This window comes from Maylandia zebra, linkage group LG23 (assembly GCF_041146795.1).
Source record: "Maylandia zebra isolate NMK-2024a linkage group LG23, Mzebra_GT3a, whole genome shotgun sequence".
NCBI lineage: Eukaryota > Metazoa > Chordata > Actinopteri > Cichliformes > Cichlidae > Maylandia > Maylandia zebra.
Window position 1 is genome coordinate 30,222,601 of NC_135188.1, and position 25,416 is coordinate 30,248,016.

At 39.7% G+C, this 25,416-nt stretch overlaps 2 long non-coding RNA genes across 2 annotated transcripts in view; one reads left to right on the forward strand and one right to left on the reverse strand.

The window, feature by feature from the left end:
• Window positions 1-20,642, forward strand: part of LOC143414949 (uncharacterized) — an 89,533-nt gene extending 68,891 nt beyond the window's left edge. Inside the window, exon 3 of the long non-coding RNA XR_013095558.1 lies at window positions 20,413-20,642. This is a non-coding gene — a long non-coding RNA (uncharacterized LOC143414949). The remainder of the gene's footprint in view (window positions 1-20,412) is intronic.
• Window positions 2,945-7,951, reverse strand: LOC143414909 (uncharacterized). Its single transcript, XR_013095513.1, has 3 exons — window positions 7,624-7,951; window positions 3,505-3,600; window positions 2,945-3,429 (listed from the first exon to the last, which is right to left on the reverse strand). It is a non-coding gene; the product is annotated as an uncharacterized LOC143414909 (long non-coding RNA).
• Window positions 20,643-25,416: the final 4,774 nt, after the last annotated feature.

Here is a 25,416-nt window from a genome sequence, read left to right on the forward strand (position 1 = left end):
GCCTTGACGCCATTATCTACATCTATGAATAGCACAGCTTTGCCTGGCAGTCCTGCTGTCCTTTTTTGGTGACATTTATAAAAGTTTCATTGCAGCAATATAAAACATTGCATGTCACGCTCTCATGAATCATTTGTGTCATGGATCATTGCTTCAGAGCCAGTCCAGCGCGTTAACGGGGAGGACGTTAATAGAAAGCAAGTCTCCGTCTTCAGCGAGGGCCTGTTTCCATTTGTGACACACACACACCAAGTGGAAAAGCTGATAAAATGGGCAATATGTCTTGTAGAATTAGTGTGTTTAAAATTAATGGTCATGATTTGCTTGCGTGTTCCTCTGTGGCTATGAAATCTAACAATTTACAGGGTCCAAATGAGAACAAATATTCTGCAAATGTGGCCACGTGTGTGGAATTTCTTTTTCCTTTTTTGATGGATTTCTAGTTTTCACAGAAAAAGAAAAGGTTATACGAGGTTATGCGGGAGAATGGGGTTCAAAGTTCAGAAAAAGAAGAAATGTCCTCTCAGTTTGAACCTCAGAGGGAACTGACTGTTTAATGGGGCACGTTTGGAAAATGAGTAAGACTCTCATTTGTTTTTTTTTGCAATAACAAACGGCACATTATTGATAGTTTCATTGTTTATTCAATGCATTTCTTGAAATATTCTAATGTAAAATAATATTAAGGTTCCATTTGTAAATCCAAACAGCCTCTAGCCACAGACAGATTATGAGACACAGGCACTCCCCCACCCTTCTCGCTTTTGTTCCCACATCCACTGTTTTGCGGTCATTTTTGCATCACTTTGTGTTTGTTATTTGTTTTTTTATTTTGCTCCCTTTTTGCATTTCTTTGAGAACTACTTTGTCTTTTAAATAGTTACATGGTAATGGTAACAGCTTTGTCTTTAACATCTTTGAATGATTATTTTAAATTCATTTTCAGGTTGTTGTTGGTCTCTTTGTGCTTGTTTTTGCTACTTTGTCCTTCTCTTTTACAGTGTTTTGCCTGACTATGATTTTTTTTACATATCTCTGTAATTTTTCTAGCCTTTGTAGTTGTTTCGCATGTATTTGTAGTTCATTTTGGTCTCTTGTGGCAATTTAGCATACTTTTGTGCTTATTGTGGTTTTCTTTTGACTTTTTTGTTGTGTTGAACTTGTTTGTGGTTATTTTCTGGCTTATGGAGATAAATTCCTCATGTTTTACATAACTGTTTTGCATTTTTTAAATTATAGTTCTTTTTTTTTTTTTTGGGGGGGGGGGGGGGGTTGCCATTTGGTGACTCTTTGTGGTTGTTTTATATATTTTGTTTTATACTGTTTGTGGTCTTGTAGTTTTTGGCCTCTAGTCATTTTAGATTTCATGATTGTTCTTTATTGTCATTGTTATTACTTTAGGGTCATTTGTATGTATGTTGTATTTTTTCAGTTTTGTGATTGCTTTTGTCTGTTTTTGGTCATTTCTGCCTCTTTCTGGTCTCTTTGTGGGCCTGCTTCTTGCATCCAATGGGCCTTCACATACCCTATGACTTACCACTTGCTTTTCTTAGAGGACCTCAGGGCTCTGCAAATCAGCAATATCGCCCCCTTGTTCACTACTATTTTGTAGTACATCATTCACATTGGAGCCTTGAATGATGCTTTGTCATCATTCAAAACCACATTTTGTTTTTAATCAAATGTGACAAGAGAACACAAAAAACAAATACAGTGATGGGTAAAATGATACTCAAGGCTCTAACCCTTCATACAGCAGCTGCAGTATTTAAGTATTGGATTTGTTAGCACTTAAATGAAAGAAAATTACATCAAATCGGTTAGCTTGAAAAGTCCAAGTTTCACTAATCTAAAGATAAAACTTTATACTCTCTTGTTACTTCAACAGAGTAACAAGACAGTAACATGAGCATGTAAATGGCAGCCTACCATGTATTAAAAAAATCACCATCAGCTGTGAATTCCCTCATTGCTGAACTTTATCCTCTTCAGTTCTGTCTGATCTGTATCAGCCTCTCCGTGGAACTTAAGGCCTGTGAGGAAAACATTTAAGGGGAAACTATGAGATTCCATTTAGATTGTTGGCCTCCGAACTGCATCCCCCGTGCCTTTATTACCCGAATGTAATGGAGTGAACTTTACACGCAATTGCTTTTCCATTTGAGTGTTTGATGATCTAAAATGCATTGACGTAGGATTAACTTCAGCATGTAATTACATGAAAAGCAGCTCATTCTCATTTATTTCCCATGGTCCCAGGTGAAATAAGCATGGCTACATTTTTATTTTCTCCTATAGAGTGAATTCATTTGAGACACTGCTGCTGGTGCAGTGTATTTTTTTTTTATTTAGTTGGAAAGGAATGTGATTAGGGAAGACTGAATGATACTGAATCTAAGGATGGTAACAAAAAATAGACTTGCTGAGAAAAAAAAGTTAAAAAATCGAGTTATTTCATTTGAACAGGAGTTGGCATCACTGCAGTCTCCCAGGAATAGTGTCCTGTTCATGTATGGTCAGAAAAAGCAAAAAAACCCTTAAAACTGTAAATAATCATGATCTGAGTTAATATGATTCACTGTACTCGACCTCTCTGCTGCGTTTGTTCACTGTAAAAAAACAAAAAATGTTGCAAAAAATTAAAAACTCAAGGCACTGCATTTATGTTTTTAGGTTCTGATGGATAACTTATAATTTCAAGTTTAGGAGAAAAGTTGCTTCAACTAATGTTTTTGTGTTTACAAGATTAATAACTGCTTTTTCTTAACTCATATTTTATTGTTTCAGCAATGTAATTCCTAAAGTTTACACAACATATTTTTTTTGTTTTGCCAAATTCCTTAAGTTTAGAAAAAGTATCCTTTATAGTTTTCATAAGGTGCTCCCTGTTGTATTAATGAAGGTTTACACAATGTTGATTTTCAAATAACTTTATTGTGTTCAAACACAACTGCCCATTGACAATGTTTTGAGATGAGCCATTTTTAACATACTGAAAACATTCAGCCACAAAGTCCTTTTCCAAAAACAAAACAAAAATGTCACATTTTTGTAATAAGTGTTACTCATCCAATTTTAAAGGTGTGGTATTGTCAGACAGAATATCAAACCTATCTTGATTGATAGTCACTAACAAACAGATTCAAAACATCGGATGGCAGGATGTGAACTCTTCTATCTGGTTTCCATACAGCAAACAAATGTGTACTTGAGTTCTTTGGGAAACTCCATGTTGAGCCCATAAAGTAGGCCAAACAGGTAGGCAAAGGCAGTGGGAAGGTCTGGCAGATCATCAAGAATAATGTCCTCTTCGAAAACAATGGCAGTGTTGACCCCTGTGGACTGCGAGTTGGGTCCTACGCAGTCCTCCAGAACAGTGAGGATGCCCACTTTAACACCTTGGGTTGCCCTCTCAACTGGATCTGTATCCTATGCAAAATTAACAACAGTACATATAAGTCTCTGTAAACCAAAACTGAAGATTGAGTAGATTTGCATACTCACCAGACATGTTAAGAAGAGTTTGGTCTCGTTGTCACGAACAAATATCGGTAACCCTTCCAAACTGATGGTTCATCGATGCTGGACTATGTTTGAGACCTAAAACATGGAAATCAAATAAGTCTCAGTCTCATTTATAAACCTACCATTTTGTTTTTAAAACACATTAAGTGTTGTTGCTAAAAATACAGCCTTAAGAAAGAAGATGATAAAATTAGTTATTCCAGATAATTGCTCATGGTTTTGTCAGATTTCTTTTATTAAGTAATTTTGATACACAACCAATGTAGCACACTTATGACAACATTTATAACAAAAAGTGGCACGAGTGGGATGAGAGTTGAACTGTCCGTCATGACCTGCCATCTGCCAAACACACAGCGCTGCTTGTTAGCTTATAATCCCATTCAGGAGGACACACTTTTTGAAAACTAACAATTTTTATATCAATTTGGGAACTTCAGGTTCATGCACAAGTTTTGCAAACAAAGTTATTTGGTACTATTTACCTAAAAATGCAGCCAAGGCCTTAGGCGTTTTTTATATAACCATTTAAATCTATTTACAGAACAATCAGGTGTTCTGCATCAAATAAGAAGGCATACAAAGTATTTGTGCCAGTCACAAAAAATAGTTTGTGTTCAGTATAAGACAGAAGAGAACAGCACAGGCCTAAACCCTGCAGGTCTGACAAAAGGAGGTGTATCACTCCTGTTTTCCATATGGGAACAGCGTTTACACTGGAATCTGCCTTTGATGGCTTTTTTGGAGCAAATGTGACATTCAGCTGCATAAGTGACACACAATACAAAACAATAACTACACAACACACTAACTCTAGCCTCCAAACACGCTAAACACAGCAATGTGGGATACTGTTTGTCCGTGATTTACACAGGGGGAACAAATTGTGGCAGGATAAGCCTGATATTATTTGTATCCCACTATAACTTCGTTGTATAAGGAGCTAACATCTCAAAAACTTCAGGAGTAGTTAGTCATTATAAGAAGTGTTTGTAAACTAAAAATCAACAATGTGGGATACTGTTTGTCCGTGATTTGGAAAGTCCAGCGTGTGCTCCCGACGCAGGGGAAACTAATTCTGTCGGGGATACCTAGTTTGGCATGACACCGGCGCGTCCGTCGACCCCAGAGGGTTAAAGTCTGTTTGATATGACTCTTGCAGACTCTAGTCTGCCTTCGTATTTAAAATACCCCCATATTTACTGCTCTGCTGCTTGTGCTCTGTACCTGCTTCTCTGATCTTCCTCTCCCTCCTGTTTGTGTGTTTGGTGGAGCTTGCTGGCCGTGAGGACTCCACCATCCCATTCACACAGAAACTAAACCACATATTTTATTGGCTAAATATGATTTGAACAAATTAAACGACATGGCAGCGTGCGCCCCCGAAATTAATTTTTTTTTTAAAGCACCGGGGGTTTGCCGCCCATGGTCATCAGTCATGAGCGAGCTAGTTGGTATACGTATGATTTCTATACATTTTACATCAGATAAAAACTTTGGTTGTAAGATTCAAATAATTATTTAATAAAAGTTAGACATTTTAAATGAGAATAAGAAAGAAAAGTATTTCTTTGTCCCCTCCTTTCCCTGTTAATGCCCTAAATGGACCCCTGGCAACACTTTGCTAGACCCACCCCTGCACAGTTACCAGCTGTCAGCTACTTAGAAAAGGATCCTGGTGTTATTTGTCTCTCAGAAACAGTTCATAACTTCCCTTTAACTCATTCATGTCACCTAAAAGGTAAACCTGTTTCTCCATCACAGCTCTGATGATTCAGTAAAGACATCTCCTGGTTTCATCTTCATGTTTCCCTCTCACCACATATCCAAACTGATATCATGACCAGCAGCTTTACAGCTGTGGCTCCAGCAAACATCAGCTGATACTAGAAATTAATATGAAATAACTTCTAACAACAGCTGATCAAGCTTAAAAGTGCTGCTGTTGTTTACCGCGACATCCGCTGGTTTCCTCTTTCTGGCGCAAAGTGGGCGATAAACAAACAAGAGAGAAAAGCCGATCAGCTGATCATTGATCAGTTTCATGATTGAAGTGGCAACAGGGGAGAGAGAATGAGAGAAGAAGAGGCAGCTGTGCAGCGTAAACACAGAATAACTCCAGCTTTGTGTATTTTTCCATTGTAGCTGAAGTCCGGGACAAACTGTGTTCCTTTTCAGCTCAAACGCGTAATATTGTCTCTGAATATGGGACGATTCAGTTTTTTACGAGACGGTTGGCAACTCTACTAACTAACCTTATGAATAAAATAAAGTTCACTATCAGTAACATCATAGCACCCACCAAGCTGTATAGAAACTCTGTCATAGTAGCTAGTACGCAGTACGAGATATTCTAACTGTGAAAAGTCAGCACAACGAAAATAAACTACACCTAAACTACACCAGTTTCAGAGCTCATCACAGCACAGAAACAGCTTTAGTGAAGGTTACAAATGATCTTCTTATGGCCTCTGACAGTGGACTCATCTCTGTGCTTGTCCTGCTAGACCTTAGTGCAGCGTTCGATACTGTCGACCATAATATCCTATTAGAGCGATTAGAACATGCTGTAGGTATTACAGGTACTTCACTGCAGTGGTTTGTATCATATCTATCTAATAGACTCCAATTTGTTCATGTAAATGGAGAGTCCTCTTCACACACTGAGGTTAATTATGGAGTTCCACAGGGTTCAGTGCTAGGACCAATTCTATTTACATTATACATGCTTCCCCTAGGCAGCATCATTAGAAGACATAGCATACATTTTCACTGCTATGCAGATGACACCCAGCTCTATCTGTCCATGAAGCCAGATAACACACACCAATTAGTTAAACTGCAGGAATTTCTTAAAGACATAAAGACCTGGATGGCCGCTAACTTTCTGCTTCTTAATTCAGATAAAACTGAGGTTATTGTACTCGGCCCTGAAAAGCCTAGAAATATGGTATCTAAGCAGATTCTTACTCTGGATGGCATTACCTTGGCCTCCAGTAACGCTGTGAGGAACCTTGGAGTCATTTTTGACCAGGACATGTCCTTCAATGCACATATTAAACAAATATGTAAGACTGCGTTCTTCCATTTGCGCAACATCTCTAAAGTTAGAAATATCCTGTCTCAGAGTGACGCTGAAAAACTAGTTCATGCATTTATTACTTCCAGGCTGGACTACTGTAATTCATTATTATCAGGATGTCCAAAAAACTCACTGAAAAGCCTTCAGCTAATCCAAAATGCTGCAGCAAGAGTGCTGACAGGGACTAGAAAGAGAGAGCATATTTCTCCTGTTTTTGCTTCCCTTCATTGGCTTCCTGTTAAATCCAGAATTGAATTCAAAATCCTGCTCCTCACATACAAGGTCTTAAATAATCAGGCCCCATCTTATCTTAATGACCTTGTAGTACCATATCACCCTATTAGAGCACTTCGCTCTCGCTCTGCAGGCCTACTTGTTGTTCATAGAGTATTTAAAAGTAGAATGGGAGGGAGAGCCTTCAGTTTTCAGGCCCCTCTTCTGTGGAACCAGCTTCCAGTTTGGATTCAGGAGACAGACACTATCTCTACTTTCAAGATTAGGCTTAAAACTTTCCTTTTTGCTAAAGCATATAGTTAGGGCTGGATCAGGTGACCCTGAATCCTCCCTTAGTTATGCTGCAATAGACATAGGCTGCGGGGGGATTCCCATGATGCATTGAGTTTTTCCTTTCCAGTCACCTTTCTCACTCACTATGTATTAACAGACCTCTCTGCATTGAATCATATCTGTTATTAACCTCTGTCTCTTTTCCACAGCATGTCTTTTATCCTGTCTTCCTTCTCTCACCCCAACCGGTCGCAGCAGATGGCGCCACCCCTCCCTGAGCCTGGTTCTGCCGGAGGTTTCTTCCTGTTAAAAGGGAGTTTTTCCTTCCCACTGTCGCCAAAGTGCTTGCTCATAGGGGGTCATATGATTGTTGGGTTTTTCTCTGTATCTATAAAGCGCCTTGAGGCGACTTATGTTGTGATTTGGCGCTATATAAATAAAATTGAATTGAATTGAATTAAACTTGGTCTATTTCTGACCCAGATAGACTGCAGGTCATAACTTCTTACCTGAAGTTCAGTTCACCTGACACTTGGGCCGGCGGCCTCCTCGGGTCTCTCCTCCTCCTGCCTCCCCTTCCCTCATCCACCTGCTGGCCTCTGTGGAAGCTCCGCCATAGCCACCACCAAACAACTGAGTTATTTTTACACATTGGCCAACATCTGGCCAATCCACCAACTCACATTGTTCATGCCGTTACAAAAAAAAAAAATAAATAAATCATCGGCCCACCTGGCAAATGCCCGGTATGCCTGATGGCCAGTCCAGCTATGAATGAGCGGTAGTTTTCTGTGAAGAGATCTTGTTGATGTCAAAGGTCAGCGGAGAATGGCCAAACTGCTTCGAGCTGAATGTAAGGTAACGGGAAATCGAATAGGCTTGTTACAAACAAGGTAGGCATAAGAGCATCTCTGAACACAGCAGCACAAGATCACACTGAGCACCACTCTTGTCAGCTAAGAACAGTAATCTGATGTTATAATTTACACAACTCACCAAAAGATTGGAAAGAGCAATTTCAGCAAAAAAGCATTTAGTATACCTTTTTGAGGTATACCTCAACTATGAGAGACAAAATAAGAAAAAACATCCAGAAAATTACATTGTCTGGTTTTTAACCCTTTAAAGCCGGTCGGAGCGGGGATGCTCCATTTTGCTTAACTATTTTTAATTCCAGGTAGCACTGCAACCACGTAAGCTAGCGCAATAATTTTTTTTGCACATGAAACCGGAGGAGTTGTACTTACATCTTATGCCATCAGCTTGTCCTAGGTCAGTTTCCTTCCATATATATCTTTGCAAAAATTGCATAAAAGCACTTGCAGCAACAAAAACATAATATTCCAGAAACATGCTTTGCCAATCTGATCAGCTGTTCATAACACTTCCTACGTCCATCAGCGCGAACTATCGCATGTCCTCCATGTCCTGCCTGAAACCAAAAGTGACGTCATTTCGCGGAACTGTAGTTTTTACCATCAGGGCCTTATGAGCCTATACTGGTGTTTTTAAAAGTTATGTTTGACTTTATGACTTTCTGTGTCATTTCTGGGATGCTTAGGACTCAAATTGCACTGCTGGAAATAGTTAATTTTGATGCATATGCTGGTTTTTTTGCAAATTTGCATTATAATATTTATTTTCGTTTTTCCTGCAGTATATAAAAATTGGTGTATTTCAAAAATAAAACTATGAAGACACTCAAAATATATTTCCTATGGTGGGAAACTATTTTGTGCAACTTTTTTGTATTTACAGTTTGCCTCTTAAATTTCTCTAACTAGAAATATATGTTAAAAAAACAAAAACGATTTTCAATTTTTTGGTAGTTTATTGCACTTTTTTTTGCAATTTATGTAATTACTATGCACTTAATGCATACATATTATTAAAATTTGGGCTTTACAGAACCAGTCATCCACCCATTCACGCACACATTCACACACTCGAGCTGAAATATATTGATGTATATCAGCTTGAAATGCTCCCAAAAATGGTACTATAGCAAGTAAAAATATAATATAAGCTCTGGTGGACTTGGGTTCTATGGTAGGTCTTAAAGGGTTAAAGAATTTATTTGCAAATTATGGTGGAAAAATAATCTCAATGCTAATCTCAATTCTTTGTTATACACCCTTTGTTGGCAATGACAGAGGTCAAACATTTTCTGTAAGTCTTTACAAGGTGCTGGTATTTTGACCTATTCCTCCATGAAGATCTCCTCTAGCCCTCCAGTTGTGTGCACCCTCACCTCTTTACTTTAGTGTTCCAATCACAATTGACCGGTCAGTATTAACAGCTTTTACCACCCACTGAATGGAACACCAAATTCCGTTCAGTGGATGGTTCAATGGGTGGTTCAATGGGTGGTTCAGTGGGTCATTCAGTGGATATTGAGTGGTCCATTCAGGGGGTCACAGGCCAGGTGTATTTCCATTCATTTCCTATATTGGTCACATTTGACCCGAAACACGACATATGTAACAAAGTTGATTAAAACACTCAAAATTCAATGAAAGAGGTGCTCATCACTTTTCTATGTTCAAGTTCATAGTGTGGAGGATGTCATAAGGTCTTGAGGCAATCAGATGTAAAACACAATATTTATTAGTGTTTTAAGTTGTAAATTGGTCAGATTTGATCCGAACATGACAGGAGGGCCAGAGCAGTGATGTTTTGGGTCTGTTGCTGGGCAACACGGACTTTCAACTCCCTCCAAAGATTTTTTATGGGGTCGAGATCTGGAGACTGGCTAGGCCACTCCAGGACTTTGAAATGCTTCTTATGAAGCCACTCCTTCGTTACCCGGGCGATGTGTTTGTGATCATTGCCATGCTGAAAGACCCAGCCATGATTGATCTTCATTGCCCTTGCTGATTGAAAGGAGGTTTTCCCTCAAAATGGCCCCATTCACTCTTTCCTTCACACGGATCAGTCTTCCTGGTCCCTTTGCAAAAAAAGAGCCCCAAAGCATGATGTTTGCACTAGAGATGGACCGATCCGATATTACGTATCGGTATCAGTCCGATACTGACCTAAATTACTGGATCGGATATCGGAGAAAAATAAAAAATGTAATCCGATCCATTAAATATCACGAAAGCACCTCGCAAAACTTGCAACACGCCGTAACTCACCTCAGAACGTTAGCAGTCGGAGCAGTATGCATCACGTGATAGAGCAGCTGTGGCATGCCGGACCTGTCTGGATAGCATGTGGAGCTTCGCTAGCAACCTGGCATTTCATCTCCGACAAAGTTATCCCCGAGAGAAGTAAAGCAAGTGTGTAAGTCCATCTCTGAATGTTTGTAAAGCATTCCCACGTTAAGCTTAACAAGCGACTGCCTCTCGCTCTCCGGCTGCTACTTCAATCGTGAAACTGCTTAAATGATCAGCTGATCGGCTTTTCTGTCGCGAGTCCGTCTCTCTTGTTTGTTTTTGGCCCACTTTGCACCAGAAAGAGGAAACCAGCGGCTGAACAACAGCAGAACGTTTAAGCTTGATAAGCTGTTGTTAGAATTTATTTAATATTTCTTTCTACACCAGGATCTTTTTCAACGTAGCTGACGCTGGTAACTGTGCAGGGGCGGATCTAGCAAAGTTTAGCCAGGGGGGCCGATAGGGCATGAACAGGGAAAAGGGGGCACAAAGACATACTTTTCTTTCTTATTCTCATTTAAAATGTCGAGCTTTTAATAAATAATTATCTGACACCCAAAGTTTTAATTTGATGTAAAATGAATAGAAGTCAATTACTGTATATAGTGACTATTAAGTCTAATATATACCCTAGTAAGCTATAGTACTTTTTACTTTGGGAAGGTACCATCTGTGCAGTCTGCAATTTTGTTGAAGAAAGATGTTGAATCTATTTAATATTTCTTGAAAAATAATTGATTTCTGTGCATTTTTTTTCACACTGCATCAAATTAAGGTTGATTACGTCGATTAAGCATCATGAGGTGGCGCGTGAGGGGTGGTTCCTTATTTTTTATTTATTTATGTTTGTTGTTGCTGGGAGTTGGAACCCTATTAGTTAGGTTGCTTAATATTTACGCTAAGTACTCTTTAAAATACCAGAATAGGGAGGATGGTGTAGGTCTAAGTTTATTAGATTGATCAGTATTGCTGAACTATGAAAAATTTTTTTTGTATACAGGTATAACAGAATAGCTTTAGTGTAGTTGTTGTTTTAAACTTGAGTATGAACTTGCAGACTTGCAAAATGCAGCAAGATATTTTAAAAAACAGTTTTGTTGATTAAAAAACACTATATCGGATTCATATCGGTATCGGCAGATATCCAAATTTATGATATCGGTATCGGTATCGGACATAAAAAAGTGGTATCGTGCCATCTCTAGTTTGCACCCCCATGCTTCACAGTAGGTATGGTGTTCTTTGGATGCAAGTCAGCATTCTTTCTCCTCCAAACACAAGTAGAGTAGAGTTTTTACCAAAAAGTTCTATTTTGGTTTCATCTGACCATATGACATTCTCCCAATTCTCTTCTGGATCATCCAAATACTCTCTAGCAAACTTCAGATGAGCCCGGACATGTACTAACTTAAATCCTGCAGTGCTAGGCGTGTCCCCCTGCTTGAGTCCCTGGCGGCATAGTGTGTTACTGTCATGGTCTCCGTGCCTGCCCGGTCGGCCCCACAAGGCTACAATTGCTGTTGCTGTTTTCTCCCTCTCTGCCTGGGCGGAGCTCACTGTGGGCTCCCGCCCTTGGCCCACACACACACCTGACAACACTCACCCATCATCACCGGGAGCACTATTTGAGGCTGGAACACAGATCCTCTCGTCGCTGGATGATTGTACCCCTAACGTTAGTGTTCTCACAGCTCTTGTGCTTCATATCCGTGACTTGTGATTAGTTGGTGACCTGCCTTCTCGTCTGCTTCAGATCCCCCCCCCCCCCCCGGACCTGCGACCTCCCTGCTGCGGGAAAGTGTGTGAGTGTGAGAGAAGAAGACGTGAGCGAGTTACCCTGTGATTTATTTCCCCCCCCCCCCCGGAGTTTTGGATCCCTTCACTGTACATATATTGCACTGCACTGTAAATAAACCACACCTTGGAGATACCTTACCGCTCTGCGCTTGAATCCCTGTACCAGATCGTGACAGTTACTGATGGTAGTCTTTGTTGCTTTGGTCCCAGCTCTCTGCAGGTCATTCACTAGGTCCCCCGTGTGGTTCTGGGATTTTTGCTCACCGTTGTTGTGATCATTTTGACCCCACAGGGTGAGATTTTAGCATGGAGCCCCAGATCAATGGAGATTTGCATCTACAGTTTTGTTTTTGGTGTCCCCCAGCGTGTGGGGCTAGATGGCGCTAACGCGTTAACGAGCTAAACGCGCTAATGCTTTGACGCCGTGCAGCCCTACGCATGGGGCAGGCCGCGATAACTCGCTAACGGAGATTTACCGCATTAATGCGGTTATGCCGTTAACGTCATTTTAAAAGCTCAAACTCAATATTAGTGACAGCACTAATATTATTTTGTTCTGTCTAGGGTAGTGGTCCCCAATCCCAGTCCATGAGGGCTGGTGTCCCTGCAGGCTTTAGATCTCACCTTGGTCAACACACCTGAATCAAATGATTAGCTCATTACCAGGCCTCTGGAGAACTTCAAGAATTGTTGAGAAGGTAATTTATCCATTTACATCAGCTGTGATGGATCAGGGACACTGGCCCTCGTGGACTGGGATTGGGGACCCCTGGTCTAGGGTTTAGTTCAGCATGTTATCAGGCTGTTATTCATTTTGTTGGTACAAATTAAGATAGTGCTAGACAATTGTATTCACATGATAGTGAATGTAAGCCTGATGCTGGCACAAGAGTAAAAATTTTAAAATTAGGAGACTAACAGTCCCAGAAAGGTGGACTGTGTGGGAATTATAAACCTTTTGATAGAATTTTTTCTTTTTCTTTTTTTTTTAGATATTTCAGTCTGAACCCAACATTGCTCTTCCCTGTAGTGCCATGCTCCTAGGATAGGTATAAAAATTGCATCAAACAAGCCAGACTGTGAATGACATGGAAGCTTTGGTTATTACAGTGATTCACCCACTGATCCCATAAGCTCTTTCAAAGACAGGGAGACCTTGGTTACATTAGAGTTTTGTGTGGTGATAAATTACATCCAGTTCTGGCAGCAGGCTGAAGGATGAGACCCTGACCTCTCACCACAACTCCAGCCTTCTCTGTCAGCTGATATCTGCTCAGCTGTGGTGTCCTTACACCACCAAATGAGTGGCAAGCTGACCGTGACCTCTGATCCTAACTTTCTTTGCAGGTATCAGGTGAGAACAGCAGATTACTACTTTACTGTCAGTGTGTGCTCCTTGAAAGGATTATGTCTTCCTAATCTGCAACAGCAAACATAAGGGGAGATTCACCAATATTAATAAAATAATTATGAACCATGTTGTGGCCATCTCTAATTGGACAACAAAGGATACGGGTGCAAAATTACTGGTATTTTTGTGCACTCAGCAAAAGAGTGCAACTTACAAGTCCAATTAAAAATGAATGAGACTTGGACCTCAGGGAACAGACTGTGGAAAAATGTGAATTTCAGGTAATTGGGCACAGAGGTACCTGGTAGCAACCAAAACTTATTTCCTGTAAGTTTTTTATTGACAAGCAACTGATGTAATTACACGGTCATAATGCGAATCACATTCACGCCTCACCCACAGTGCTGAAAGAGTCCCAGCATGTTCTGGAGCTTGCGGCTCATTTTTCACAGCTACTGCAGGTTTGAGTTGCTGCCATAACTTGGTTTTTATGATCTCACTTTTTGTGCCAAATCAGACTTTCTGAAATTAAGATTCTTTATATTGCTAAGAGATTACTGAGATTATCTCACAGCGGGTACGACTGTGAATTAATTAAATTCCTACTGTATAGACAAACTGTAATAATAATCCTAAAGGATGGCTAAAAGAGGACACAGGAAACAAAAAGGATGTCAAAGATCCCATTAATCTGCTACCTATCAAAATGTATTTTACTCTCAGTTTAGATTGTGCTCTCTTCAGTTTTTGTGTTGGCTGCAGTCGTGAGATGTGTGTTTTGGCTCTGCTGTACAGCAGTGGCAAGGAAAGCTGGTTGGCTGAGAAAGCCTTGGGCAACTCTTAGGCACCCTCTGGCTGCTTACAAAGCTTGGCTCGAGTAGCTGATAAGCAGAGTCGACTTCACTTCAGATGTCAGAGTTTGGATCTTACATCTCAGATATTTGTTTGTGGCCTGACAAAATTTCACAATAACAGCAAGAATGTCTACACTGCAGCAATTAACCTCTGTAAATATTGAAAAAAGATGTGTTAGGATTAAATAACAGGTGACACAAAAGAGGATGAGCGTAAAAATAAAATGCAAAGATATATGGTACCAAAAATGCTACAAATGAGTGGAAAAGAGTTTTTGCATGAATTAAAGTCTGAAAAATTAAGTACACCCTTACTGCTTCCATTGGAATTAAGAGGGGACATAAGGGTAACTGATCACCATCAAGTGTGAGCACATCTATAAAACCTTTACTGAAGTTCTGGCAGTTTGCTGCTGTGGAGCATTCGAGGCCCTTAACACAAAGTCAGGAGCGGACAACCCAGCAAATTGATGCTTAGGTCAGACCGTGCAGTGCCCAGAGAAACTGCAAAAAACCCAAGAGCTACATCTCAAACTCAACAGGCCTCAGTTAGCATGTTAGATGTTGAAGTTAGTGACAGAAAAATTAGAAGACAAGCAAGCAAGGTTTGTTTGGAAGGGTTGCCAGGTGAAAGCCCTTTCTCTTGAATTAGGCTTGCAAAGCTGCATCTGAACAAGCCACAAGACTTCTGGAACAATGGTCACTGGACAGAGGAAACCAAAACAAAGAAAACCAAACACAGCATATCAGCACAAACACCTCATACTAACTGTCAACAAGAGCACGGTGGTGGAGGTGGATGATTTGGTCTTGTTTTGCAGCCATGGGACCTTGACACCTTGCAGGCACTCAGTCAACCACGAACTCCTCTGTAGACCAAAGAGTCAAATGTGAGACCATCTATTTGAAAGGCAGTTAGGACAGCACAATCATCCAACGAGTTGGAACAGATCTGTAGCAGAATGACTGAAAAAATAAAGAACCAAAGTGTTGTATCCAACTAGAGAAAGTACAATACAATTTTGACAAATATGAAAATCTTAGCAGGCTACCAGTTTCCCCTCAACATGCTGAGAAGCAATGCAGAGAGAAAATGGAGAGTCTGAAACGGGATTAGATAAAAATAATAGCTCACAACAAGATGCTGCATTACCAGCTTGTGTCTGGCTTTTTCCACCTCTTCAGTGTTCCTGTTCGCAGTGAAAATGCAAAGAGAAAAAAACACTTGGAAGCTATCTTGCTCCTGGGGGGACTTCCTCACTGGGGACTTACCCCCAGGTTGTCCCCAGTCCTATTTGCTCCAAAAAGTGACTAATGATCCACCACCCCCTGCTGTGAAATAAACCATTTTCTTCTCCACTTCAAAGTCAGTGCCTTCATATAATATTTTTTAAGTGAATATTGACTTTGCATTGCTTTTCCACATCTCCACATTTCCAGTCTCGGTTGACCATCTTTTTTTTTTGCTTTTTCTCACATTTGACAATTTGATTGATGACTTATCTTTACGGTTTGATCTAAGTGTTTAAAAATAACATCAGAAATAATAATAATACAAAAAAGTACCTTTTAGAAATGTCTCACAGATGACTTATTGAGATGTTTAAACTGGATACATTTTCAAGGCTATCACGTCAAGATATAAGAAACACATCAAAAATAACAGCGGCTGTCTGATATTAAAGGAGTGTTAAGTTGTCTGTGACTCTCTGGTTGAAAGTGTTTAAAAATGCAATCTTATACCAGCCTAGGACGCCGGACTTCTTTGTCAAAACTGCAGTATTTGTGTCATCTTCCTGTGACACGTATCTCCAGAAGAAGTAGTGCGTAGTGTAAAGAAACCTGTGGCTTAATAAAGGTCACTTCCCTCAACTCGGATAAGCCTCTTAACACCTCTAAAAAAGTCTTTTTCCCCTCTAAGGTTATTTTGCATGTAAGTAATGTGAATTCAGAATTATTTCAAGCAGCCATATTGCCTCCTGGGTTTTGTTAAATATCCCAATTCTTTGATCTTTGGGCTGAAGGAAGAACAACACTCGGTGTATAAATGCTCAATCAATAATCTCTTTATTCCATACAATTCTCATTATTTCATACAACACTTTGAGCATAAACGTCCAGACAGGAGATGTGGACAGGAGGGTGTCTGCCAGATGTCGAAGTGTCTGACGGTTTCTCACATACTTATAGCTTCAGCACCCCTCCATAAAACCTAAACATCCACATTCTTTCTCTCTCAGTGAGCTTCCTGTGCGGTATGCTCTGTTCTTTCTAATCAGACAAATAAGGCCATGATTCTCTGAAAACAGTATTTCTTATAAACCAGCAGTATAATGCATCATAAAACAGTGCAATGATTTCACAATATTTAATCCAAGGCATAATGTGGCCTATAGCCGTATAATGATTCAACAATTCTTTGATTAGAAGTATAAGGTGGCATAAGATAGTATAATAATCTCACAATTCTCCCTTTGATCTCTTTTTAAAGAGATCACTTACATCTTACAATCCAGCGTTGCAAGGTCTATTTCTTCTTGCCCCTGAGGCCCTCTGTCCCCCTTTAACGGGTGGACCATATGTGGGATAACCGCTGTATTTGGGTAATTCAAATGCCAGAAAAATAATGGTTACAACAACAACAGTAGTTACAGATAACGCTCCCATCACTCTCCAGTTCTCCCACAGCTTTACTTTGGTGCTCCAGTTTCCCCCCAACCTCATCATGGTGCTACCTAAACCTTCAAACGTACTCAGACTAGAACCTCTGTCCGAGGAGCTTTTGACCTTTATTTTATTTCTGCAGCTACCAGTGTCTTCCAGTAGGGTGATTCTTACTATAATTACTGCTATCACTCTCATAATTAGACTTCCTTTGGATTATATGGCAATGGCATGTGTGTGTATCTATCTATCTATCTATCTATCTGCATGCCATTGCCATATACACACACATATATATGCATTTGTATTTACTCACACGCACCAACATTAGTAGTATTTCATCATTACAATTGGAGGAAAAGTTGAAGTTAACTTTCTTAACATTGTTTTTAATTTGGCTCCGTAAATCACATTTGCAGTCAACATTCAGCCAATAATAAAATCATCCAATGCGTTCTCATATCTTGTGCCAAATTTAGCAGGGTCATTGAATGAAAAAAAAAAAAAAATGATGCGCTCTTCAGAATTTTTCCCTTCGTTGCCTGTTCGGCTTGTGACAGTTTCTTTGGGCATGAAATGGCACATCCCTTTTACTGACTTTACCAAACTCTAGATGGGTAAAGTCCAATTTCTGTTACCCTTGTTTTCATGGCTATGCAGTAATCCCACCCCCACACATCTGTCACTCCCATCCCCCACCTCACCACTGAGTCATTTTTCTCTCATATGTCCTGCACCACCCTCATATATTTCCTTGCCACTTTTAACTTCCAATAAATATAGACAATGAAGTCTCTTATTTTATTTCTTATTTATTGCTGCTGTCTACGTAAAGTCTGCTGAGTAAGCTTCAGCTAAATACGTTCAGATATTAAATGTAACGACTGCATTTGCAGTAACATTTAAATGCTTTTAAATGCTTTTAATTAATATGAGAAATATCCACAGTCTCATGGTTTGTCCTTTCCTCTTGCAGAAGGATGCAATCACATGGGGGTCAAAGGTTAAAGGCTGTTTTAACATGCCAGAAATAAATCCCTCTTTCACATAGTGCCATTTGGCCAGACATCCCAACTTCAATATTTAACAAGAGGTTATCTCAAAATCCAACAGCACGAAGTGCTATCAACCAGAAAACTGTATAAAAATAAATAGTACGGCACTTTTGTAACTAAAGTTCGAATCTGTGAATATCTGTCCAGCTTTACTGAAGTAGAAATCGACTGCTACACACAAAGCCGATCTGCTTTAATGGGGAAGCTTTTCCCTTTTTTTTCAGCTTTCCTGTGGAGGGGTCATATGCAGCACGTCGTCCTTTTTTACCCCGCTTGGACCACAAGTTCTAACTTGTGATTGATGCAGTAAATGGCGATCAGGTTAGGATTGATCTTTCCATGTAAAAGTGTCTCTCCTCCGCTGTATCAGCCCATCCCAGCAGCTGCAGGGGCAAAGCTAGCAAAGAAAGACTATATGGGATGGATGGGTCGGGGGGTAGGTGGTGTTTTTAAATTAGAAACCATTTAAAACAATTATCTAGACATATGACTATAAATCATTGCAAAGAAAACCAAAAAGCAAAATGTAGTTAAAAAATGAGCCAGCTAGGTGATTTAGTGGAACCCCTTAAAGCCAAATTGTCCACTTATTTGAATTTTGCTACACGTGTAGCAGCCGCAATGTCAGCCGCTGTACGTTGGATGCTACCACTGAAATCTGCCCTCAGACAGTATTGTTTTGGTGGTTGTGGACCCAAGATGTTGAGGTTGTCCATTAATTACATGGTTTAATGTTCAGTCAGGTCTCTTCTTCATGCCCACAATGATTGTTGTCTTCATGGCCGGCACAGAAAATCCTGGAACTGGAAATCGGGCGCGCTATCCACAAAAGGATTTAATTTTCTCGGTGAAGCATCCATCCATTTGTTAACTGTTCCAACATGCATCTGGCTACTGAAAGGCAAGGGCTATGTGTCTTACACAGCACACCCTCCAGTGTATGCTTTACTTCAGTCAGCCCCTTTTGCACTCTTTGCTCTGCATACACGAGTCAAAACATCAAGTGCATTTGGGATTGCAAAAAAACCCTGTTTATCTGTAAAAAAATAATCCGAGCAGCTGTTAAATTTATCATCAATTAAGACAAATGACTGTAACAGCGGTGCGCAGTGACTTTTACAGAAAGGTAAGCAGAGTTGATGAACCAAGTTTTACATACAGTATCCAAAGTAAAAGTAGTTATACTGCAGAAAAACGGTTCCCTGTCAGTGGGCTGCTGTTATATATGTTGTTTATGGGGTAATATTACTCATGCATTATGTTGGATTTTACCACTGCTGATGTTTAAGGTTGAGCTCATTTGTAATACTTTGTATTCTGTTTGGTAGTTTAATCTTCAGCAATTCATCACATTCTACAAGATGTTTGTGGCATTGCTGGAGCATGCACACGATGAACTTTTTGTTTGTTGAATCAAATTATAAGATGAGTGAAAACAGACAATAGAGATCCTTCATGGGAGAGAAGGCTTTGTAGAGATATATTAAAATGAGTCATATTATTTTTAGATTTAACTGGTCAAGCTCTTCTTGAGTAGGCTGTCCTTATTCTAGCTTGATGCAGTAATATATATATAAATGCTCAGAGACAAGGTCAGTGTTTGAATGGATTAATGAGAGACAAGTGCTTTGTTTGGAAAAGCACAAAATAGGTCTTGATCATTTAAGGCTGGATGTTGCTTCCAAGCACTACCAAAGCCTGGATTATAGGGCAAAAAGCACTAACAACACCAGAATGTAGAGTCAACTTTACTGCAAATGGAGAGCTATGACAGCAGAGTTTGATAAGTTAGACGTGGAGGTGGATTTTTGCCTCCTGAGAATCCTCACCTGCCCTAAAGCAAGACATCAGAGCACAAATGGTGACAACATTGTGCAGCATGTAGGAGGAACAGCAGTTCCAGTACTGGTGAACATTTCAAATCCTGCCTTTGTGTTTTTTTCCCCCACATATTTTCTTTCATCAGGCAAGCTGTAAAGTACATGTATGCTTTTATATGATCACTGTGAATTGCATAATCTAAAATCGCCTTGTTTGTATAAAATCCATTTATGTGTACTGCTTTTTGAGCCATTAACTATATCCTAGGATGTGATAAGAATGTCATTTTAGCTTTTTTCCAAGACAGTACTAAATGCATTTTTTTTTTCAAATCATTACCTGATTTTTGTTTAACTGAAAGTAGGTCGTACAGGCTCAATACGTTATTAGTTCAACCCATTACCTTGCCAATACTTGCTAGAACTGGGTTGGACACCTTTTTCCTTCAGAGCTGCTTTAAAAAATTTATGACATACATTTGACAAGGTGCTGGAAACATTCCTCAGAGATTTTGGTCCATATTAACATGACAGCAACAAACAATTACTGCAGGTTTTTCGAATGCACATCCATGATGTAAATCTCCTATATCCTACAGGTGCTCTACTGGACTGGTGAGGCCGTCTGAGTACAGTGGTGAACTCGCTGTCAGGGTGTGTTATCCTGCTGGAAGCAGCCTTTAGAAGACAGGCGCACTGTGGTCATAAAGGGATGGACAAAACTCGGGCAGGCTGTGGTGTTTAAACAATGCTCAGTTGATACTAAGGAGCCCAAAGTGTGCCAAGAAAATATCTCCCACACCCTTGCATACCAACACCAGCCTGAACTGCAATATGGAGTCATGTGTTCATACTGTATACCAAATTCTGACCCTACCATCTGAATGTTGCAGCAGAAATCAAGACTCATCAAACCAGGCAAGATTTTTTCAATCTTCCATCATCTAATTTTGGTGAGCCCGTGTAAACTGTAGCCTGAGATTCCTCTTCTTCACTGACAGGAGTGGTGCCTGGTATATTCGTATGCTGCTGTAGCCCATCTGCTTCAAGGTTTAACAGAGATGCTCTTCTGCATACATGACTGTAACAAATGGTTCTTTGAGAAACTGCTGCATCAGCTGTAAGCAGTCTGGCCTCCAGCATCAACAAGGTGCTTTCACCCAGACAACTGGTACGACTGGATTTTCCTACACGTGTGATTGACTCATTAGATATTTCTGAAGAAGGAGCTGAATAACTTTAACAAATGAAGTATCACGTTAGTGTATACACCTTTCCCTGACAGTGCTTTTGCTTTATTTCTGAATATCAGTGAATAAGACACATTTTGTTAAATATAATAAAAACAGCCACAATGAATAATTTGGCTGTGATAAATATTAATTTATATCAAACAAAACAATGTGAAAATTTTTTAGTCGATCAAACAATAAATATAGCAGGCTCCAGAGTCATTTGTATTCGTTTTCAAGACTAATTTAAAAAAATGAATAAAAATCTTACCAAAAGCAGTAACCATAAAAAGACTCATGGCTCACTTACTGGCCTTTGCCGAAACTTTAAGACCTCATATCATCGTAAGCCGCTGCTCCAAACTGTGAAATATGCTCATTTACTTCTTTGCCAAGAACTATATGGGCTCTGCCCATTTAAAAAAGGCATGCTGCACAGTGGCGTGTCTAGAAAATTTTTGTTGGGGGGGGCAGGTAGGGGCACAGATTTGGAGAAGGGTGGCAGATGTAATTGGCAGATAATGTTTAAAAAAAAAATTCTACCAACCATTAACCATAATTCAATAATCCTATAAACCTAATAACCGAATGAGCTTTTAACTCTTATTAGAATGAGATTTTAACCACTACGGTGCAAAGTTTTTAGATACTGCGTTGATAAAGTACAAGAGATACAATCAGTGCTTTGTCAGTGTTTACTCAGCATTCAAGGACAGCAATATTTGCATAGTATTTTTACTGACATGTAGTGCACATACGTATGTTTTGGGGAAAAACATTTTTGAATATTAAAATACGAACATTTGCAACAAACAATTGACAAATTAGCCAGTTCCAATGTAAAACTTTATCTGCCTGTTAAAAAAAGAAGATAATCTTCTCACAAACTGGTGTTTGATTTTGAAAAAGGAAAAAAGTGGGGAAACAACTGAAAAGACTAACATTTGAATAAAACCTGAAAGCAAGTAAATACTTTCTATGCTGCCTTATGGTAAACTTTGGTAATATTGATAAAGAACAACACTGGCTGATGATGAAATACAGTCAGCTGGCATGGTGACACTGCCAGTATTAACCTGCAGGGCTGGACTGGGACAGAAAATCGGGCATTTTGACTACAGACCGGCCCACCAGGTATTAAAACCATAAAGCCTTTGAATGAAAACAAATGCTGTTGTGACAGTGATGTACACTGTCTTGTTGGTATATGTATGATTTCTATACATTTTACATCAGATAAAAACTTTGGTTGTAAGATTTAGATAATTATTTAATAAAAGCGAGATATTTTAAATGAGAATAAGAAAGAAAAGTATTTCTTTGTGCCCCCTCTCCCTGTTAATTCCCTACCTGGCCCCCTGGCATAACTTTGCTAGACCCGCCCCTGCACAGTTACCAGCTGTCAGCTACCTAAAAAAGGATCCTGGTGTTATTTGTCTTTCAGAAACAGTTCATAACTTCCCTTCAACTCATTCATGTCACCTAAACCTGTTTCTCCATCACCTGTTCAGCTCTGATGATCCAGTAAGGACATCTCCTGGTTTCATCTTCATGTTTCCCTCTCACCACATATCCAAACTGACATCATGACCAGCAGCTTTACAGCTGTGGCTCCAGCAAACATCAGCTGATACTGGAAATTAATATTAAATAAATTCTAACAACAGCTGATCAAGCTTAAACGTGCTGCTGTTGTTTAGCGCGACATCTGCTGGTTTCCTCTTTCTGGCACAAAGTGGGCGATAAATAAACAAGAGAGAAAAGCTGATCAGCTGATCATTGATCAGTTTCATGATTGAAGTAGCAACAGAAGAGGGAGGGGGAGAGAATGAGAGAAGAGGCAGCTGTGCAGCGTAAACACACAGAATAAATCCAGCTTTGTCTTTTTCCATTCTAGCTAAAGTTCGGGACAAACTGCGTCTCTTCTCAGCTCAATACCAAACGCATAATATTTTCTCTGAATGAGGGACCATTCCATTTTTAAGGAGCCGTTGGCAACTCTACTAACTAACCTTATGAATAAAATAAAGTTCACTATCAGTAACATCATAGCAACTGAACAGCTGTACAGAAACTCCGTCATGCTAGCTCGGGCAGTATGAGTTATTGCAACTGACGGTAAAAAGTCAGCACAACAAAAATAAACTCCACCTAAACTTAGTTTATATCTGACCCAGATAGACTGCAGGTCATAACTTCTTACCTGAAGTTCAGTTCACCTGACACTCGGACTGGCGGCTGCCTCGGGGCTCTCCTCCTGCCTCCCCTTCCCTCATCCACCTGCTGGCCTCTGTGGAAGCCCCGCCATAGCCACCACCAAACAACTGAGTTATTTTTACACATCGACCTGCATCTGGCCAATCCACCACCTCTCATTGTTCATGCCCTTACAAAATAAAAATAAAAAAATAAGTCACCGGGCATATGCCCGGTATGCCCGATGGCCAGTCCAGCTATGTTAACCTGCAACCAAATCTGCAGCTCCATACAGCAATGTTACGACTTAGATGATATCTTATAACTCATGACTCTTATGTTAGCTCCCCTCAGTAGCATACTGTCAGAAATATTCGAGGGCTGCAATAATTCTTTAAGTGTTATTTTTTTCCTTGGTATTCTAATTTCACCGAAGTTTACTAAACTCAACAAACTTAATATTACTTACCGGGACATTTATTCTGTCCTCATTTTCTTTCACCGAAAAATTGTTTCCTGCGGTGCCGTCTTTCTTGCTTGGCTCTCCTACCTTTGCTAACGTGATGCACATAGCGCAGAAGCCGATGCTGCATTCACTTACACTCGGATATCTGAGCTTCACCGTGAAAACATAATCGGACATTTGATATTTGATTGAATTGTATTGTTTTGCCTTTGGGGTGGCACCTGGGGTGGCCAGTCTGGTTGGGGGGGGGGTGGCCTGTGCCCCCCCAGGCCACCCCGCTGGACACGCCATTGATGCTGCATAAGTGATGTGCTAATTGTGGTGGTAGACAGATTTTCTTGTCTTTGGACATAGTCGGACTAAGTTTAGCCACATTTTTTGGTTTTTATTCAACACTAACTTGCTTGAAGGTTGTAGCTACAGTATTTACCCAACAAATGCTCAAACAATCACATTTGTTCCTTACATCTGATACAAACCATGTAAATATTTCCTAAACAACATATTGGAATGTCTTCACTTGCACTTTAAAATTAGGGTAAAAAATAGAAAACAAACAAACAAGAAACGTATATACGAAGTGTATGTGTGCTCTTGGAAAACATTTAAAGCTGCAGTACAGAATCTTTGAAACAAGCTTAAAACATAAATATAAACAGAGCATCTGCTTCTCTTTACAGCTCCTCACTCCACCAGGGCTGCTTGGCACTTTCTGATAGTGTGCAAATGTGATGTACGTAATGCAGCAGACATACAGACAACTAGATGGTCCAAAAGTTGGCCTACCCATTACTGGCTGAGGTTTTAGTAGAGTTGTGGCTGAACCATATAAAAATATATCATTAATTTTAATCTCCTCAGTCAATGATAATGTTATGTTGGAATGTTGTTAAAGAGGGTCAAAATGTTTCAACCCAGTTTGTTTTGCAGATTCTGTATAGCAGCTTTAATATAGGGAGGACACAACCTCCAGATTGTGTGAGTAAAATCAGGTTTTTTCTCTTTGTCAGTTTAACAGTTTCTGTTTTGCCTGTCACTGTTCACTGTCACTGTCTGTTTTCTTACCTGGTTCTTCCTGACCTTGTACTTCCTCCTCACATTCCCCTCTTTCCTCTCTCCTTCTATGGCCTGACAATCATACACAAATAGATTGTATTCAATTAGATGAAAATTTGCATTAATATAAAAAAAAAAACACTATTAAGATCACTAACAAAAAGTCCTCTCTCAGTGTACTTTCAACCAAAAGGCAAATAACCAAACCACATGTACATCTAATAAAAGATATAAATATTGAAACACTGATCCAACATTATCCTTGATTAACGGAACATTTGATTTTACACTTTTACCTGAATGTGGCTCCTTTTTCTGAAAACACTTCCTCATATCCATTATGAACCTGGCTGTCTTTCTGTACGCACACACAACAGGAGTTATAAGGTTAATGGGCATTCAGTCAGTTAGCTAGTTAGTATCCATTTCAAACAGGACAGTGGTAACAACACTAGGCTACGGACACGGGGGGTATCTATACTTTTGTTGTTAAAATCCTACGTCTCAACCAAGTACTGAATGTTTTTTATATTTGTAGTAGTGTGTCACACAAACAGCAAATATTGTCAAAAAAAGGAAGAAATCTTTGGGGGTGCTTTGATTCATTTTGATTCATTTAAAAATGGGCTAAAATTGCCCCTGATGTTATGTTT